We start from the raw sequence: 21,077 nt of genomic DNA on the forward strand, positions 1-21,077 counted from the left end.
AAAGACAGATTGACAAAAAAAGAAACAAATATTTAAGGAATTAGATTCTCAAACTCTCCAAATTTCCTTTAGCCTTGAAATTTGCCCACTTGAACATTGAGAGATTCCATATTCTCAAATCTGCGAGACCTTAGAAAATAATGACAAAGAGATCGCAAGGCAAAATAAGCAGCTCAGTATTTCTGTTGAACTGCCAGTCCGGAGTCTGAGGATCTTGGACAGTGTTGGCATGGCTGTGTCTGTGCCACACCAGGTCAGCAGTCAGTCAAAGGTTGGGAAGAATATGAGATTCCCTGTTCATCATCTGACAGATTACTCAGTGGCTGCATTAGCCTAGACACTCCACCAAAGGCCTAAGTTCCCTTAACTCGAGGAGCTTATTTTTTTATGGGGCATTAAAACCAAAACTGTAAGTGAAAAGAAAGTAATCAGTCATGTGATAATGGAGTTAGTAAGAAGACAGTGCTGGTTAATATACAGACAGCGGTGATGAGATTCCCATGTTAGATTGGCTGGCTGGGAAGACTGTTTTGAGGAAGTGACCTGTGAGCAGAAACCTTGACTAAAGTAAGGAATTGAGTCTGGAAAGGGGGAGAATATTTCAGATTGAGGGAACAGCAGGTAGAAAAGCCCCCAGACAGAAACTAACTTGGTTGCGCTCTCACAGTTTGCGGAGGTTCTATCTACTTCCAGCACCAAGGTTCTCACTGCTGCGGGGCTTCAGGTTTGATACTGGCTTTGCTCTCTTGACCACAGTCTTGTAGCCCCTGCTTAGCTTTCTTCTTGAAAGAAATGCTAAACCGGATTCACATGGGAAGCACATTATGCTGTGGTGATTCTATTTGTATTTCCCCCTTTTCTCCCCAGTGATTTTTACAAAACTTGTATGCAAACAGATATTTTTGTTTGTTTCACTTGAGTTGCTTTTGCATAATGTAAAACAAGCCCCTGATTTCATATGTACAGTAATTCATAGAAAGTGATAGTCATCTTGCTTAAACACCTAAATTAACTTGCTAAATATAGTACCTTCATAGACCCATATAAGGTACCATTAAAAAAAGAAAAAATAAAGGTCAAAGTTTCCCCACCCACGAATTTGGTTATTAAAAAAAAACAGCAAAGCAGGGGTTTTCTGAACTTGAATCAGTAAAATTTTAATTTAAATAGTATCCTGTTTTGACAAAGTGCTAAACCACAGAAGTCTCAGAAAGAGACTATTAAGCTTTTGTCAATACCATTAGCATTTCTCAGTAGGAAACTTTGGATGGCTTTTGTTGTCATTTTGTGATAGACTGACAGGGAATGTGTGCCCTTATTTGTTGCTTCCAGGAAATGGTCAGAATAGCTCTGGGGAGGCCCAGTCTTGTTTACCTGAACTTTAATATGTTGCATAACCCTTTGCCAGACAAAACCTGTATTGTTTTGTTGCAGTTAATCAACGTGAGACTTCTGACTTTGCTAGGCTCCTTTGGAGAATGAGACACAGAATGAGGTCACACAGCTCTCTTCCCGGGGCCCACCCAACACAAACCGAGTCTGCAGCCCCTTTCTACCTTGCTCTTGTGCTATGCGGGACCTCTGCATATGTTTTTGCATGGCCTGGACTCACCCGAAGAAATCCCAGGTCCTGCAAGAGCTCACTATTCAAATTCATTCCTGGCTTCTTTCATCTCAGTTTGTAGCATGTCGAACAGTAAGTTGCATTTTACTGTAAAGGTGACTGCATTTTCCTTATGGGGCCTTTAGGGTACACAGCCGTTAGTTTCTATCTGTGAACACACATGTAGCTTATGTTTGCGTAGGGTGTCTGGCGCTTCCCAAGTCATTATTTTTTCCTGAATGTTTATGCTTCGTGGCTGTGCATAGATAGATTCTATGCCCTACTGCCGGGCCCAGAGGTAGCCTGTAATTCCCGCAGAACGTGTTACAGCTGAGAGTAGGATGCAGAGCTGGCAAGTGATGCGGGAATTAAATAGCTTCTAACTGTACATAACTCGGCTTCCTGCTTTGCTCTGCAGCAGAAGTTTGCAGCCCAGGGTCACCTTAAATGTTGCTCCTGATTTGGAAGAGAGGCACATTCTTGGACAGTGCCTGGCCAGACAGAACTCAGAATTTCAATCCCTCCCTTCACTGACTGACTTGGAGTGATTGGAGATGGCTTCTCCAGCCTGGGATTGCAACCTTTATCTCTCAATCAGCTAGAGATGCTGTTGATTAGAAAAGGCAACTATTTCAGATTCTCCAATAATAAAATTAGCATGACATTTGTTAGATAGTACCCACACACATACACTTTTATCTCAATAAATTGCATAATAATGACATTGGTATATAGCATTGTCACAAAAGGGACAATTAAAAGATTGTTGTTTAGGCAAGGCTCACAGATCTCTAGCATGGAATTAATAATACCAGCTGGGCAAACCAGTACTGCAGAGCACAGTCAGGGCAGTTCTCCCTCTGTCCCCTGACCAAGGACAAAAGATGGAAAAGGCCAACTGCCAACATGAGATACTACATTCAAGTGTCAAAGAAAGGTACAATTATGAAAGATTTCACCACGTACATTTAGGTCAAATTTTAGAATTGTTGGCCTTGTAGTCCAAAGAATCAGTCCAGTCTCTAGAGACACAGGGAACTGTGTCTGAAACCTGACCTGACCTTGGGAAAGATATTTGACCTTTTCACTTTTATTAGGGTGTCTATAAATTGGCTTTAAATGATACCCACCCCATAAGCTTAAGGTAAGGACCGAATGAAAACTGGAACATAAAACATCCAGCCATGCCCTGGCCAGATGGCTCAGCTGGTTGGAATGTCGTCCCATGCACCAAAAAGTTTGCAGGTTCAATTCTTGGTCAGGGCATGTACCTAGGTTGCCGGTTCAATCCCCAGTCGGGGCACATACGTGAGGCAACTGAACGATGTTTCTCTCTCACATCAATGTTTCTCTTTCTCTCTCCTCCTTCCTCTCTGTCTAAAAATCAATGAACATATCCTCAGGTGAGGATTACAAAAAAAAAAGAGGAAGAAGCCATTCAGCCAGAAACACCAAATGTCACACACACCCAACAAAAGATGCTAATAATGTTATGCAAACTTGATGGAATTGTTCATGATGACTTTAAAACACCAAATTAATATTCATTATTAGTAAACATCTTAAGCCATAAGATCTCACTAATCTTTGGCTAGAATTTCATAACAGGAGAATAAATGAAATTTTGGAATGCTGAATACTAATGAAATGAAGTGAAAAGGCAAAAGAGGAGAAAACAGTAGCTCTGTGCCGTTGATGAGCTGAATAGAAAACACAAGGACATAGAAACGAGTGCATTTTTACAAGATCATTGAGCGTAATAAGTACAGAAGTTACTAATGGAGAACAGCTATTTTATGTCCAAGTCTATATAGTTAAACAATAATTAATTTTTAAAGTGGTTTTATAAAGAAGGATTCAAAGTCTTTTAAAAAATTAGCATTATTTAAGGGGTGTTTAATCTGTTAGAACAGCTTGATCTTACTTAGTAAGTGATTTTAGTCAACATAGCTTGCACAATGGACATTGTGAAATGGGCCACCAGATGACAGAATGTACTTCCTTAGAACATATGGATTATAATAAAATAGTTGCTAACAGATATTATTTTTTGTCAGGCTTTATGAAATTATGATTGTCACAATTTGGCAAATTGGCCTAGGAAAAAAGTGAAACTTTAATATCAAACTCAGGAAAAGGAGAGAAACAGACCAAAGAATGAGGAGGCAGTGCAGGGTTTGTGGAAACGGACACTGAAATAATTTTGAATGAAAATCCATTGGACCAAGAAGTCTCAATCAACTTTCATTGTGAGACCTTGGGGGGATTATTCTGTCTTTTTTTAGGTAGTGAAAATGTGTTAAAAAAATCCCCAGGGCTTGTGAAAAACAACTTGTAAATTTGGGTGATCAAAAGAAAAATGCATGCATTTTTGAGTTGAAACCTAGTGCTTGATATGTGGCTGGCACAGTTCATGGATAATTGGGGTTGACTTGGGGAATCCCTCCCAAAATGATGTTACATGAGGATCGACTGCCATCATGTGCTTTGTAAGTGGTGTTTCCATCCTTGCTCTGCTTTTCCAGATTGATTGGAAGTATTAATATAACTACTTCCTAATCTTCTTGTGGAAAGAAGTACCTGTGTTAGTCAGAACCTTTCCACATGCAAATGTCAAAACCTAACTTAGCCTGGTTAGTGATGGGGGCATGGTGGGGGAAGTCTGTTGTCTCACACAACTTCAAAGTTCAAGGGTTAGTCTGGCCTTAGACACAGCTGGGACCAGAACTTGGCCTAGCTCAGCTTTTTGTTCTGCATTTCTTTGTGTTGGCTTCATTCTTTGTCAAGTTCTCCCTTTGCTGAGGCAAGATGGTCTCAGAGAGGCCCAGATTCATATATTTATAGCTGGATAACCCATGCTGAAAAGAGAACATCTCTTACCCATAGTCCCAACATGACTCTGAATTGACTGAATGATTTAAAGCATCTATGCCTGAACCAAATCACTATGGAAAGAGGAATGGGAATGTGCTGATTAGCTTGCACTGACCCATTTTGCCCCTCCTGACTCTCCTGGATAGACTAAGTTGGGCCTGTTAAAATCACATAGATCCAGAATAAATGTGGGGTAAATTCTTGTACTTTAGTTTTCTTTTCAGCAGTATAGGCATTTTACCCCTCATCGTCTTAAAGAGAGTCAGACATACCATATTGTTAGTTTTAGCCAGTCAACAAGTTTAGTGGAGAAATCATCTCTCTGAGCTGGTGGAACTTGGCATTCAATCTGAAACCTTGTAAAGCTTGGGAGACAAGTGTAAATAAACTTCCAAGGACTAATTTTGCTCATCAGAAACCAAACACAGTTGGCCTAGAATATTTTTGCAAGTCCTTCATTGCTGGAAAAATTATAATTCATCTTTGTAGTGATTTTCATATTATGCTTATTCCATAGACTGGTATGTTCTTCTCTGATATAATTTTCTACAGTGATGGAAATGTTCTATGTCTTTGCTATCCAATATGGTAGGTTCCAGCCACACTAGCTATTGGGTACATGAAATGTGCCTAGTATGACTGCGAATCTGAATTTTTAATTTTGGTTTATTGTAATGAATTTAAACTTAAATACCTGCATGTTACTAGCGTCTACCCTATTGGATGGCTCAGCTCTAGATTAATGGCCAAAGACAGTTACATGGATTTTAGATGAGTGATAGTGGAAGATGACTCAATTCTTGGTATCTCTGGGCCTTTAGTAAGCTAATAATCGAGTGTATTTCTCATTCATAATTTGTAGTTAAAATAAAAAGCACTATTGATTCTAACAAATACAAAAGGACTGTTGTCTTCCTCCATATCTCCCAACCAAAAACAAAGTGTCGTGTTGGAGGTTGATTGTTGTAGTGTTTCTGGTTCCTTGTTTATCTGCCTGCCAGGTGGTATGAGGCAATAGAAAGAATGCTTAACTAGGAGTCAGAAGTTTGGGGTTCTGGTGTTGGTTCTGCCAGTAAGTACTTAAATGTATGACCTTTGGCTAGTCATGTTTCCTTCCTGGGCATGAGTTTTCTTATCTGGAAAGTGAGGGGGTGGGATTAAAATGATCTCTAAATCTATTCCAAATCAAAGTTCCTATGATGATTCTCTGTGTTTTTCTTCATTCTCATGGCCAGGGTAGTGGCTGAGAGTTTCTCTCTGTGTAGTTGCTGAGTGTGAGTGAGTGTGATTGAAAGAACTGGGGAGATATATCGGACCATTCTGTGTATGAATTATGGAGGGTTACAGCACTTTTCAAATTCCCATTGGATCTGAAAGAAACCTGTAGAAAGTCAAGTTCTGCATTATTGCTTAGAGTTCTAATCCAAGATAAGTCTAGGAAAAAATGAGTAACAGGTAGCATTAAACAATGCATACTTGACTAAAAAGTTAGTTTAGTACGGAGATGGCCTTATTAGGCTACTTCCAGAGTTGAAAGAGGAGGTAAAGGTTGAGGACACAGTATGGGCAAGATGGGCCAAAGTGAAGAACATTGAGTGAAGGACAAAGAGGAAGGGCTGTTAGCCTAAGGGAGCTTGAGAAATTAGTTAATCGAGTAAAACCATAACTGCTACTGCCTCATAAGCCTCAAGAAGGAAATCAGAGATGATAAGCCTTTCTTTGGTACCCAGGGATGTCAGGCTTAAGGAAGGATGTTTGAAGTGTGTCTTCATCTGTACAAGGTTGGATTTTGAAAGAGATGAATCACAGAGAAAGAGGAAGGAAAAAACACTGGCCAGATTTGCAAGAGCAGGTAGGAGGATTTGCAGTGTTCCAAAGGACAGTGTGGTGGGATGTGTTGAACCAGTACAGAGTGAGAGAAGCATCCGCTGAGGCTGAACAGAACCAAGATGTTTATTTGGTGATTTAATTTTGATGTTCAGTAATGACATGTGCTAATTGTGTTGTTATCCTGTGATAAGGCATCAGAGTTAAAGCATGTACTAACGTGGTCATGCTAGTGAACTCTCATTGTAAATGAAATCTCCTATACTCTGTCTCCACAGGATCATTTAGACATGGTTGCATCTTGTAGCTTTATTTTTATTTTTTAACTGGCTATCTTTATGTATGGGAACAGTCATCTCTGAAGATTCATTTTAATTTCAAAAAACTTGTAAAGGTGTTAATTGCATTTTTCTAAACTCTTATATAATTATTTAAAATTATTCTACCAGCACCATAAATCAGAACTTTTCCCAATATATCGCTGAGGAACATTCGTGACCTGTTTAGACAATTTTGATTTATAGGTTTAGGAAAAAAGAGTATAGAAACCTTGCCAGGTTTTAATTTGGAAATTTCTTGAGCCATGTCTGTTTTTGCAGAGAGGAGAAAAGAAAGCTGGTAGGAGAGGTGATTGGGTAGGTGATGGGGGAGGTGTGTCCCACACTAGTGAGGTACAAGAAAGAGAGGCATAAAACTGGATTTGGGGCTCCTGCTCTGCAATGAGTAATTAGTGTATCTTTCACAAGTCATTTAACCTTTTGAGGCACTGTTTTTAAATGCTGGTAACAGGTTACAGGATCCTAATTCTGTGTTCTTTAACTTCAGTTTTCCCACCTTTAAAATGTACACGGATCTCTTCTCTGGTTTATGGCATGGGTTAAGTAAGTTTGTTCATTCATGCATTGAGAAACAGTTGTTTCTGAAGCACCATATTAGGTGCAAGTGAGAGCGGTAGGGAGAACCCACACGGAGGCTGTGCCCAGCCCTCCTGGTACTTTCAGTGTGGCATGGGTGGTCCCGGGCGTGAAGCCAGCCTCGGCCATTGTCAGGTGATTACGGTGTACTCCAGGTGGTGTTGTGAAGCATCGGGATACACAGAGTTGGAAACCCACCATAGTACCTCTAAGATGATGTGATTTGAGGAATTGAGAGGTGACAAAAAGATAAAGAATCAAACAGTCTTTTTAAAAACAAAGACACTGAAATAGAGAATAGGGGAACAGTGACCAGAGGGGAGAGGGGAGGGAATTTGAGGGGAAAAAAGGGGAGGGATTTGGAGGAACAAGTATAAAGGACACAAGGACAATAACTAAGGGGGGTGGAAATGAGAGGGAGGTGGGGAGCACAGGGCGGGTTGGGCTGGGATGGGAGAAATAGACAGAAAACTGTACTTGAAAAATAAGTAAATAAAATTTTTTAAAAAGATTTTTAAAAAAAAAACACTGCAGCAGGCTAAAATTCTGGATCAGAATGAAAAAGGTATTATTAAATAAGAATGAAAGCAAGGCCCAGACCACTGCACATGTGTGGAGTAGAGAGCTCTAACAGTAGCTGACATGACAGTTAGGGTGTGACTGTGAAACCTATAGAAGCCACTGTGGCCTGGCAGGGACAGTGGCGTGGAGGACCCTCACTGCAGTAATAGGAGAGAGGAAATGAGGCTCTGCCCTGATCTCTGGACTGGACATTTGGCACCAGCATTGCCATGCTCATTCTCGATGCTGTATTTGAAGGGGACTGTGGTGAAGACCAAAGTGAAAGGCCTTATAGATATATCACGTATCAAATGCTTGAAAACAAACAAACAAACAAAGAAACAATTCAGTGCTTTAAGGGAAAGGGATAACACCAAGACAGTGTGAGGCTGTGGTAAGAAGGGTCAGAGTCACTCTGGCACACAGTTGCATAGCATCAGTTTTTGGATTAATTTAGTCCCTAAGTCTGTAATTCCGAGAATCCAGGTAACAAAAAGAGAGAAGCCTGGCTGGTGTAGTTCAGTGGATTGAGCGCGGGCCTGTGAACCACACGATCGCAGTTCGATTCCCAGTCAGGGCACATGCCTGGGTTGCAGGCCGGTTCCCTGCAGGCTAGTTCCCAGCAGGGGACGCACAAAAAGGCAACCATACATTGATGTTTCTCTCCCTATCTCCTTCCTCCCCTTCCCCTCTAAAAATAAATAAATAAAAAAAAATATTTAAAAAAAAAAAAGAGAGAGAGAAGTACGCAAGTCATACCAGCTCTAAGTCTTCTGATTCTGAAGAAAAGGATTAAAGTTGCTGCTGTGACTCTTCACTGGACCCATCGAAGTATGTGGACTGTGACCTTCCCATATTTTCCCTCTAATTCATCTCTTTCTTACTTGCATTGGGCAAGAGGCTCCACAGGCAGAGCTCTATGGAGTGCAGATGCCTTGAGCAATGAAAAGCTAGATGCAGGGCGTTCTGGTGTGGACAGCAGCTCAGGAAGCTGCTTTTCCTGCCTTTCCAGTCTTATCTCTATCAGGGATTCTTTTCAGTGGACAAAATTAGCAAGACAAATGGGAGATACATAAGTTTTTTAAAAATCTGGATAGCCATCTACCTTTAGTAGATACCGTTGTATTGCGCTTAGTGACTTGAGTTCACACACAGTTATAAAATATAAATTGACTCACAGTTGTAGTCAATTTGTTTTCACTGTTTGTTTTAGTCAAAGAATCTGATCATTGATTGCTGTATACAAATGCATTTTTTTGCGTATGCGGTCACAAACAGGATCTTAGCCCCTAACTGACAATATAGAGATGCTTTTCTTACCCTGCATATATGCACGTTACCTATAGAGATGCTGCAGTTTACCATGGACTTGGGTACCTTTCCATTTACACTCTGCTGTGTACTACAAGTTGAGAGAGAAGAAAGAGTACAGAGTTCATCTCCTGGAGTTTAGGGTTTAGAGAAAATATGTTCTTGAAGCAAATGAAATTTGAAGAAAAGAAGAACAGAAGGAGAAGGGGAGCTTGGGGGGAGGGAAGAGGAAGGAGAAGTGAAGGAAAGAGAAAGAAAGAGAGAAAAAAGAAGAGAGGGGAGGAGAACATTAATTCACTTATTTGTTTATAAATTTATCAAGTATTTGTTAAGGGGCTGTTACATACCCGGCACTCTTTTTCACACTTGGTGAACTAATCCCATATTTGGTAGAGTGCTGAAATGGCCGGCATAGACAGTCGATGTGTAGGAAGTTAGGAAAGTGGTTTTGTCCCAAATTCAGTGCCATGGATGGTAAAGTGGCGAGTTAGTGGAGTGATTTCTTCCACTTTCTCATATGTTTATGTGTTTTTCTGTTGAGGAGGATGATTTGCCTAATTGAGGAGTACTCTTTGTTTAGACTTCTTGTGGCTTCTCTCTCCTTTTCTATAACATTAAGTTCCATGGGACTTTACAGGATTTTAGTTGTCCTTCCTGCCCCTCACTTAGTCCTAAAGGAACAGTGAATAGAAATTAACAAGAGCCACCACCCTCACCCCAGCACAGCTCGGCTGCCTTTGGAGAAAGCACACTAAAACTAGACCTCATGGTTCTGCAATTGGAGCCTTACTGCAAAGAGGGAGTGATGTGGGAATGGAAGTCTTGACTGCTGGTTTGGTTCTGTTTCCTCTCCAAGGAGATAGTGCACAAGTCCTTAATACTTTGAAGTTTGCCCCTATGTAGAGGCAAATCCTCTTCATGCTTTTGTTTTATCTGATTGTATAATAATGTCCATTCTCTGACACCCCATTGGTGGCTCAAATATTTAATCTTTGACTCCATGCTCCTTAACATTATGCTAGTGGTTTTCCAAACCTCTGGCTGTATGTTATTAGGCTCACCCTCCAGAAAATTGCAGAGACATATCACACATGCACTCAGCCCAAAACCTTGGGTCAGAAAGATCAAAATCCTAGGTTTAAGAGCATGTCAGGACATAAACAAACAACATCAAAGTCTGCAGACTTGGGGGGGAAAGTGTGTGAGTGTCTCATCTAGCTGAGGTCAAGGCTAAGAGAGATAGTTAAGTGCTGGACACAATATGGATCAAAAACAGAGAGAAACAAACACATTTGTGTACTTCCCTCCCCCCCTAGGAAGTAGGGGGAAAGGAAGAGATGAATACATATCTGAGATAGGAAATTGGGGAAAAGAAGAAAAACTTTTTCATCTCAGAGAAAAGGTGGTATAGCACCGATTGTAATTGCCCAGCCTTTTTAAGTCCTTTATAGCCCCCAGGGTTATGGCTCGTGTTAATTCCCACCTTAAAGTTTTCACACCCTGTTCCCCTACCTGAAGTGTGTATCCCTGCCCTCCTGGCCCCACTACCAGGCTGAGCACTGTCCATAAATATTCACCATAATCCTTGTCTTATTTTAGAAGCCCTCTTGCCCCTTTGAGCCAAGGAAGGAGCCCCTTTTCTCTGCTCCCTCCACTGCATGTCTCTCTTTTTTTCTAATTCAGGAAGTGATCAGATGCTTGCTCGTTCCATGCCACGTGCTTTGTGAGCACTAGGAGAGTCTCATTCCTTACACTGAGTAGTGTGAATGTTGAAAACTTGAGAATAATCTTAAAATCAGTTTGTTGGGTCATTAAACATGACCTGCTTGAGTGCACACAGAGCCGTCTCTGAAGCTATGGTAGCTGGGACCACACCAAAGGCTTTCCTTCCCAGAGACAATAGCGGCAAAATAGCATGGAAACTCAGACCAGAGGTTTCATAAATTAGGTCTCATGTTGGCCACTTTCCATGTTCTTAGCACTCAGAGAAGACCACCCCCATCCAAGATTATCCCAGTGTATTTTTGTGAACGACTTCAACATCAGACTCCTTCACATACCCAAGTGATGAAAGAAAGGCCAAGGACAGCGACACACCTTCGGACTTGGACACAACAGTGGGGCTGCCTCATTTGCCTGAATTTAAAAACACACCGCGAAATATCTTCTTCCACTGTGGAGATTCACTGGATGAAAAGCAGCTGTTTAGTTTAGTTTTGAAGTTAGGGTCCATACTAGTTTTTAAATCACAAAAACAATCTCAGAGAGTAAGTAAACATTTTGCCCTCAGGAATTTCATTATAACAAAAGGACAAGATTGAAGAAAAAGTGGTGGGTGCCAAAAAGAATAACATTGGGAAAGTACTTACAGTATACCAGGCACTGACCCATGTAAATTTCATTTAATCTGTGTAACAACTCTTGATAAGGATTAATTCCTTACTAGGATTAATTCCTTCTGCTGATGAGGAAACTGAGCACACTGAGATTGATAATTTACCAAAAGTACAGTCAGAAGATGGTACAGCCAAAATTAGAACCCATGGCCGCCTCGCTCCACAGGTACCACACTAAATTGTCTTGGTGCCTTTAATGATACAGGACAAAATAAGCCCCATCACTCTGATGTTTCATCTTTACATCTAAGTGTGTTTGTTGCCAGGAGAGCTCGGGTACCATCCAGGGCAGAACTCCTGGGCCACTGCTTGGTGCTCAGTAACTAATGTTGGAAGGAGATGAAGAGAGAAGTCTGTCTGCCTATCTGTCGGTTTGTCCATGTTTTTCTCTCTTCTCAGAAATGGAGATGAGAGTGGGAGAAACTCCTTGATCAAGAAGAAGGAACTGCAGAGGACCCGCGAGCACTTGTCCCCCTCCCCAGCCCTACCGGCCCGGTTGTGGGTGCTCATAGATGCACAGGCAGTGTCATATGCATACGTTCGGCTAGGGGTTTTCACTGTGGATTCTTGGAAGAGTCAAGAGAATATCAGAATTTGACCTTTGCATTATCTCGGGTTTCTTGCCAATACCTCAGGGACTCTTGGTTACATATGTTTTCCAAGGGAGTAAAACTGGACCAGCCACTTTGTTCTTCCAGGCTCAGTTCTAGCCCCAGCCTGGTCCCCAGCTTGGCATATAGGACAATGCCTTGTTTGGGAGTCATTCAAGTCCCAGTTCTCCCCTTGCTAGCTGTGCACTATTAAAGAATTACTTTTAACGTTGAGCCTCAGTCTCTTCATCCATTAAGTAGAATAATCATGGCTTCTTTGTGCAGTTGTTTTAAGGTTTAAGAGATATTGTGGAAAGTGCGAAACCCATCATGAGCACACAATAAATATGTCCTATATTTCTCAGCCATCCTCTTCCCAGGACTGGCTTAGCTATTATCTTCAAGTCACCTGAGTCTGTAATCAGTAATGAAGAGGCTCCCTCCTGCAGAAGACTGAACTCTGGAGGAGAGAATCACATTCCTGCTCTTACTAACTGGCCAAGTAACCTCAGACGAGTCCCCAGACAACTACAAACAGAGGACACTTTGCTGGGCTGGACCCTTGTGGACCAGGTGTTTGCCATTAGTAGACCAGTTATTCACACCAGTGCTTTCAAATCAGAGAAAAGTGAGTTTAAAAATTGACAGCCACACCCATCAAAATACAATGAAAGAAATATCTACTATGAGGCAGATAATTGCTCCCTCTTTATAGATGAGAGGAGACAAACAAAATGAACTTTTGTGACTCACCTACTTCACTGGTCAGTAGCAAAGACTGGATCAAACCCACGTCTCTCATGCTCCCAAGTTCACGTGCAATGGCTATAATAGAGTTCCTGTTCTGTGAGTTATCATGAGAATGATGAGATAGTGTATGGGTGGCTCTGCAACTTCAGAAATCTGGCCACAGGTGAGGGGATTGACTCCTGCTGTTGTTACGAGTGTGTGTGCCAAGCCTGGGGGAAGTCGGAAGCAGCATGCAGGAGAGAGAAGGGGGTGGAGGGTAGAACAAGTCAGCAGTGCCTTGGGATGGTGAAGAGATGGAAGGGTGTCAGAGAACAGCTAACCAAGGAGCTCTCTAATTTCAAAGGGCTGGCCTGTTGGATTGCGACATTACATAGTTGTGTCCTTACCCATCTCAAAAAATTGGACATCACTGAATGTAATTAAGATCAATTAGACATGCCTCCTATTGTTCACATACAATGCCTTATTTGTGTGAAAAGAGGGAAGTTTTGACCTGAAAGCTGTAGGCTTCATCTACTGCTTTTCCTCATGAGGGATGAAAGGCCATTTAAAGTGACAAAAATAAATAATTGTCCTGCAAGCTGGACTGTGTACTTTTCTGTATTCATTTTTTTTTTAAGACAAGAGTTATTGGATCTCCAAAGGAGTCTATGCTTCCTTTCCAATTTTCCTTGAAATCCAGCCTAAACATTGCCTATGGCTTCAACCTCAAGTGGGAATGCCACAGCCAACCAGAGGCCACCTGGTGTGTAACCGCTTCACTTTCCTGTCTCCTTTCCAAAATGAAACAGAGAGAGCAGGAGAATGGCTGAGAGGTTGGACCAGAAATCAGAATCATTTTGGTGGGAGCAGGCGTGGTGGCGAGGAGAACTTGGGTGGTTAAGGAAAAGAGGGGGGAAATCACAAGGAGAAAGAACATAAAGGTGCTTTGAAGTCAGGTAGTTTCCGAGGCCTCACCTGAGGCTGTGGCTCAATGCAGCAGACTGAAGCGTGGTGTGGGGCTTTCTCTTGGGCCACAAGTGGTTGATGTTTCACAGTCTGTCACCTACAGAGGATCAGAATAAGGGCTTTTGAGATGTTTTTCCAAAAAGTACTATTTCCCTTCCTCTGTTCCCTGATTTACCATTGACATGATGAGAGTGTCCAAGATCCTGGAGTTCAATATGTATTTTTAACTATATTCCTGGTAGTTTTATAAAGGACCTTAATTGAAAGCAAGAAAATACCTAGAGGTTAGTCCTCTGCTCATGTGAAATGTGCACCTGGTATATAATAAGATGCCAATAATGATCATTGTTATTGCTATTGTTGTTCAAGAAACCATAGAGTATTTCATTCATGTTTCTCTTTGTTTAGATGAAGTGTGTAAGCTCAGAGAGGTGAAGTGACTTGGCTGCAATCACAGCAAAGAATGACAGAATCATTTAACTCGATGTCATATCCAGCACTCCCGTTCATCTCGGGGTTAAACAGACACTGCTGGAGGCCACTTTGGACTAGAAAAGCTCAGAATATACCTCTTTATTTGTGTTTTGGGGCGAATCCCATTTTGGAATTGTTTGCAGGATGTACACTTCAGATTCTGTTCCTGACTGCTGCCCACATCACCCTTCCCAGCCCCACTATCCCCAACCCCCAAGGACAAGCCTTATACCTTCTCTCTTCAAAAGAAGACAAATCTTTGGATTTTTGTATGGATTTTTTAAAGGTGGTGTGTGTGAGAGAGAGAGAGAGAGAGACCCATGACTATTAAGGGAAGAAAATTCCTAGAGATCTATAATGTCCCAGACAATGTTTTCTGTGTAGTGGTTTCTATGCTACACAGCGTGGAAGGTAATTATCTTTGGAAGGGGTTGCACAGCCCTGCACAGTCTTCCCCGGTGTAAGATTTATTGTTGGCTGGATTGGGTGTTCTTTATAAGAGCATTTACTCGGCATTTAAAGCGCTGTCAAGAGTGCTACTTCCCAATGATTTTGAGGTTGCAACCACTAAGCTCCATTTTCCCATCTTGGAGATACATGTCTGCAGTGGTATGCAGGGATTTATAAGGCCTCCAGCTTCCCATTGACAAGGATGGGACTGTCACTGTTCAATCCCACCTCACCCCTTGCTACTGCGGCAGAAAATTCCCCCCAAAGCCCAGGGCCCTCCTGCAGGCTGGCCTGTTTGCAGTAGTGGGGACAGGCATAGAGGCACACCCTGTTCTGTGTAAGCCATGCCCTGCTAATCAGTCTCCAAGTTGACTGCTCTCTTACTTCAACAAGGGATAGGCTAAAGGTCTTCTTTAGCTTTTTTTTTCTTCTCCTTTATGTGGATCTCATGAATGCCAGAGGAAAACTTGATCTGCGAGTCAGTTAAATATACTGTGTCATGAAACCTTAGGGACCATTGAAATGGGAACAGTGGCCCTTTACTGCTAAGAAGGTGTTTTATTGAAAATGCGCCGACATGCTCTCCCTGGAGAGTGAGCAAAAGAGAAGGCAAGGTGCCCAACATAATACAGGTTGTTCTCTTTGGTGAGCTAAAATAGAGAGTTTGGCACTGCCCTGCTGTGAGCATGCAGGCAATAGAATAGACGAATGTGCGTTGTTACCTTAAAGTGCCATATTCCACCAGCGGCACACCCTCCCCCGTTTTAAAGTGTCTTAATTTATATATTCCAGTGAACAGTTCAGTACATTTCTTTTATCTCTGTAGCTTTTAAAAGTTGTCTCGAATAAGTTGAGGTAGTTGAAATGTTGCTGATCCTGGCTGGTTTACCAGCAGAGGGCAGGCGTAAAGAAGGTTTTGACATGAGGGTGTGTCACCTGGGGTCACAGAAGGGCGGCCTGGACTGGGAGGCAGACCTGTGAGCCCTGTTCCGAGGGCAAGGCTGGAACACGCTCCCTTGGCCCCAGCAGGCTTGCTGCACATGACAGGTCTCTGGAAAATCTGACTTTACTAAATAAAGGTGGCCAGTTGCCTTTATCTGATATTCAGCTATTTCTACATAATTAAACACTAAAAAAATTAAAATGTAATTTAATCCCTTATGATCCATTTTTTCTTTCCCCTTCAGTGACCCAGTTCTGGTTATGCTTAAAATTGAGGGTTTGCACGCAGGTGCGATAAATGGTGTCACTCTTTGCAGGAGAAGGAAGGAGTCACTATTGATGGGGGCAGTGATTCTTTTTTGTAGGTGTCTGAAGGGTAACGCTCTTTGAGAAATGCTTTCCTTCCTTAAACGTACACATTTTTGAGAACTGTTCATTCTAGTGTAATCCACTCTAACTTATGGTAGAAGCAGCTCAGTAAAGTATTTTACATTATATTAAAACAACAGATTATATAGTTTTATCATGTTACTGTCAAGCAAATGCAGACTTAGGACAAAATGTTACTGTTTTTCTTTTCCATATGTGATTTTGTTTAGTGGAGATGTTTTATTAATGTCTTCACATTTAGAGTGAGAGATTTAGGTGGGGAGGTAAATGTTTTCCATAGTTTATATACCCATGATATCCATAAGTCACTTGAAGGTTGACATGGCATGTTGTGTATGTACATACAAGTGAACAAGGGACACTGGCATTATAAAATGTTGCATTAAGTGAAGATGCTAGTGGCAATTGGGAGGATGCCATAAAAAGAAGTTTAAACTCCTGTAGAATAGAAAAGAACTTAGTCTTTTTCCCTTGGCCAACCAGGTACAGAAGAAAAACAACATAATTAGTAGCTTTATTTTCAACACAGACAACATAAACGTACACAATATCAGTGGGGAGCTACTTGCCTTAACTGCCTGTACATGGATGATGCATTCATTTATATTTTTTAAGTAAAAGTGCTGTTTAAATCAAGAAGGAATTGTGGCTCCTTGGACACTAATGCCCAAATTTTAGAAATTGGGTATAGCTGTTGTAGTTTAATAACTGTAATGGGCTGCAGGTTGACAGTCTTTGGAGCAATCCGACACAGGAAAGCAGGGCTCCCACCCGAGAGAAATGACGCTCCATGCTCTGGGCAGCCTTCAAGGCCTCACTGGAGCAAGGAGCTTAAATTTTGAATACGTATTTCAGCGTTTTCTAACAACAGGATTCATTGGTCAGATCTCTTTAAGTCAGGGATGTCAAATTCATTTTCACTGGGAGGGCGACATCAGCCTCGCGGTTGCCTTCAAAGGGCTGAATGTAGTTTTAGGACTGTACAAATGTAACTACTACTTAACTAACAGTTAAGGGGAGGGCTCAGCACTACCTCTGGGTAGAAACAAGGGGGCGGGCTAGATAAAACGGGGGGGGGCAGGGGGGCTGGATTCAGCCCAAGGGCCTTGTGTTTGCCACCTGTGCTTTAAGTTGTTTCAGGCTACATTCTGGATACTCCACCATATTAATTGGAAAAGGGAGAGGAAATGAGTATGAACACAAATGTTGTTTGGAAGAAGATGGAGAATTGAATGAAGGTCTTGGCCTCTCATCATGCAGTTGATTTTTTGACCCATCAAATTATTCATCAATTGTTATTTCACTGGCTGGCAAATCAACTTCCTGGCAACAGAAACTGCAGTTGTCTCCTCTGAGAACATGGTACCATAACTGACTTTATCTGGGCAGGTCTCCCACTCTCATTGTTGCTAGAAATATATGAGCTGATGTTCATTCACAGGTCTTTCTCCAGTTATTTCCAAGCAGCTCCTAGCAAGGCAGGACCTCAGCTGGAGCTGGAGCATGTGGGCCAAGCAGCATTGCTGCTTCCTCATCACTCATCAGTGTGCCATTCATCCGTGCTTGGGAGTCATGTCCTGGCACTCCTCCTGACTGTCCCGTTAAAATACATTTTATCTTCATGCTCAGCTCCGATGGGCAGTAAACCTTTCACATTCTCCTGTGGTCAAGGCCAAAGCCCAGCAGAACTTAACATAACACATAATTTTAGTCCCAGGTGTGTTATTTGCTGGTTAGAGTTTGGGGTAGGATCATAGTAATCTGTTCTTAAGTACACAGCCAGCTGCACAATGGACTCATTTAGCAACTGATAGGTTTCTTGTTATGTGGTGTTTGAACAGGGGCTGTATCTGTTGTGGGTGTTAGGATGTGGGCATCAAAAATAGTTTTCAGTCCGGTATTTAGCATGTCCTTCACTCTTTCTTAAACATCAGCACCCCCTTCCCATACTCATCTTATGTTATGATGGCCGCTCTTTTTCTTTAACTATTCAGTATCTGCTTTCCCATGGGGCCGGTGGTGCTAGGTATGAAAATAAATCACTTTGCCTTTCTGAATCTCAGTTTTCTCCTCTCTAAAATGGGGATTGCAATTTCTATTCAAGTTTTGAAAACTAAATGAGACCCTATGGCTGCATAACCCATCCCACAGCACCCTCCAATCCAAATGCCTTTTTCTGGGGCGGGGGCCTTTCTGACCCAGCCTTTCCCAAAAGCCCTCATGGTGATGAGTAAATGGTATTAACTAAGTCTTGTAAGTCACTGGGTGTTTTTTAATCATCACCTGAGGATATATTTCTATATATGAGAGGGAGAGAGAGAGAGAGAACCATCAATGTGAGAAAGTGACATTGATTGGCTGAGAAATAAACCCATAACCTAGGTATGTACCCTGACAGGGAATTGAACCTGCAACCTTTTGGTGTACAGGATAGCACCCCAACAACTGAGCCACTTGGGCAAGTCAAGTCACTGGAAGTTTTAACATTTGATATTGTACTTCTGCAGTGGAAGGTTCCAGTTCTCAATGTATCCCAAGAACAGTCCAGGTGGACCCATGCGGAAGGGGATCCTGACCACCCAGAATTCATCAAAGTGTCCCGGGTATATACAGCTTCTCCAGGCCTATCACTGATGGCACATTTCCTTGCCTGGAAATGGTCTCTGAGTCACTGCATCATGTTTGGAGAGTAGTCAGGGAGGGCCTCTGAGTTGGCTTGCTAAAGCCACGTCCCTCTCCATACTGTCACCTCCCCCTTATCCAACCATCAGTCCTTTAAATACCACCACCCCAAGTGACCTTCCCAGACTTCTCCTGCTCCCACTGATCTGCCCCTTCTCTGCGGTCCCATGTGCTTAAAGAAACCATCATACAACTTAGTACTGTAACTGCCACATTGCATCACTCTGATTATTCTGTGTAAGGGTCATCTCCACAACTGGGTCATAAACATCTGTAATGTTTGTTGTTTGTTTGTCTATTGTTGGTGTTAATGCTTCTGGAGACTCTTAACTGATAAACACTGACCTGCAAAAGAGGTAGTTAGTCCAACTTGTAAAAAAAGGATGCATGAGTTTTATGGATGCCTCATGATAAACTTACCTTTTAAAAATAAATTGCTTATTCAAAGTGCACTCTAATTTTGTCCACAGATATTAAACGTCAAAATAATTATAATATCTTTGAAAAATCACATGTGTATTTTGAAATGACCATTTCCAGTTTCTCACTGTGCATTGGTTGAAGAGAACTTCCTGTACTTTTGTTTTCTGTCTTTGGGGCCCCGCCAGCCCTTCCCAGAGGAGTATGTCTCTTTAAGAGTCAGAACTCTGTGACTCATGGTAAATTTGGGCAGATTTAAGGTCCCTCTCCCTAAAAGACACCTTCCTTGGTTCTCTATTGAATATTCATGAGAGGGTGGGGTCAAATTTTGGTGATCTGAAAAATTCCATTAGTAAATTTGTTATCGGACACAGAAAAACTGTAGTTTTTCACTGGTACTTTTCTCTTTTGCAGCTAATTTAGTGGGCGGATTGACTGTTCCCCTTCTGACCTTACTGAAATTCAGGCATTGGCTTGATTGGAAATTTTATCAATATATCCTCTGGTTCGTAGTAACCTGCCTGTTGACACCTGACTGGAAAAATACTGTCAAGTAAATCTGGAATTAGTGCGTTAGGATTTGTGGCTTGCTTTCTTAATCAAAGGAAAATAAGTAATATTGATGTACTACATTATCCTTAAATATTTTGAGAAAAATAATAAAAATGATTTGTTTGTGCTTTAAGAATAGACCAAGAGGTTTCTCTCTAAAGTTAAAGATGGTAAATAGATAATTTCTAGAGCTGTCAAAATTGAAGAAACTGACCTGGCACCTAAGTCGTGCCAGTCCAGCCAACAGAGTTTAGCACACTGGTGATTTTTTGCAAAACACGGTCGGTACTCAGCTATAAGTAGCTTTAAGGACCAGTGGCTGTTTGTTAGTTATAGAGGTCATGTTAACGTGCCTATGAGAGTAGCTTTTATTGTTGCTGTTGCTGAATAAATAAGAAAGGAATTTAAAGAGTTATGTCTTAAGGAGCCTGTGTCAGTTGCCTGCTTTAGCATCTGTCATTATCGAAGGGAAGTCGCTCGAGGCACCTTGGCAGTCAGGCACTCGCCCCTGGATGGTAGCTCTGTGCCCGCACCCGCACACACTGGCGAGCCCGAGAGGAGAAAAGTGGGAAAAGAGGCCCAAGCTTGCGGAAACGGTCCACGTGAAGCGAAAAGTTCTTTTGCAAAGGCCGTTTTCGAGGAAAGCGCTCCTTTGAGCCCGCGCCCTCCCGGCTCTAAGCAGTTGCCCTGAGTGTGTAGCGCGCGCCCGGCGGCCAGTCCCCTCCGGTGCCCCTCGGTCTTGTCTGGAAGGTGGGGACAACTCTTTGTCGGTCTCCAAGACGCAGCCAACACGCAACCCCGTGGGTGGCCGCGACCGCATGGATGCGGACACGCGGGCCCCGGACTCCGGGCAGAGGCGGGTCGGCAGGCGGAGCGCGAGCGAGCCGGGCCTCGCGGAGGCGAGACTCACCTGCGGCGCCGACCCGGGGCGCCGGGCGGCGTGGGGCCCATTGTGTGGGAGGCGGAGGGCGCGGCGCGGCGCTCGCAGGCCGCCTGTGATTGGCGGAACGGGCGGGGCGGGGGGCGCGGCGCCGCGCGTGTGTCAGCCCGCGAGCCGAGCGCCCGCGCGTGCAGTGCGCCGCACCGAGGCCGCAGGACCCTCGCCCGCCCGCCCTCGCGCGCGGGGCCCCGGCGCCCAGACCCGCACCGGCTCCGCGCGCCCGGCGGCTACATGGACAGTGTCAGGTGAGTCCGCGTGATCGATCTGGCGGCCCGTGCTCCTCGCCCGGGCTCCGCGGGGCAGCTTCCCGGGGGTCGGCGGACCGCCGGAGCGTCCCGGCGGTTTTAAGTGGAGCCTTTTAAAAAGATAATGGTAACGATCGCTGTTTACCAACTTGGTGGGAGTTGCGCTGTGGAAGCGGAGGCGAGAGAAGAGAAGAGGAGGGAAGTACGC

The 21,077-nt window shown here is 43.0% G+C and overlaps 1 protein-coding gene across 17 annotated transcripts in view; it reads left to right on the forward strand.

Annotated features, from left to right (window-relative positions):
* Positions 1-21,077, forward strand: part of FOXP1 (forkhead box P1) — a 627,082-nt gene that overhangs the window by 500,586 nt on the left and 105,419 nt on the right. The window contains exon 1 of one of the 17 annotated variants that reach the window (XM_037150323.2): positions 20,744-20,869. The exons of the other annotated variants lie outside the window; for them this stretch is intronic. The gene's annotated coding sequence lies outside the window, so the exon portion shown is untranslated. Of the gene's footprint in view, positions 1-20,743; positions 20,870-21,077 lie in introns of those variants that run through there. 17 annotated transcript variants of the gene reach the window in all.

The sequence above is a fragment of the Artibeus jamaicensis genome, unplaced genomic scaffold (genome assembly GCF_021234435.1).
Source record: "Artibeus jamaicensis isolate MK-2021 breed Jamaican fruit bat unplaced genomic scaffold, CSHL_Jam_final contig_886, whole genome shotgun sequence".
Classification (NCBI taxonomy): Eukaryota; Metazoa; Chordata; class Mammalia; order Chiroptera; family Phyllostomidae; genus Artibeus; species Artibeus jamaicensis.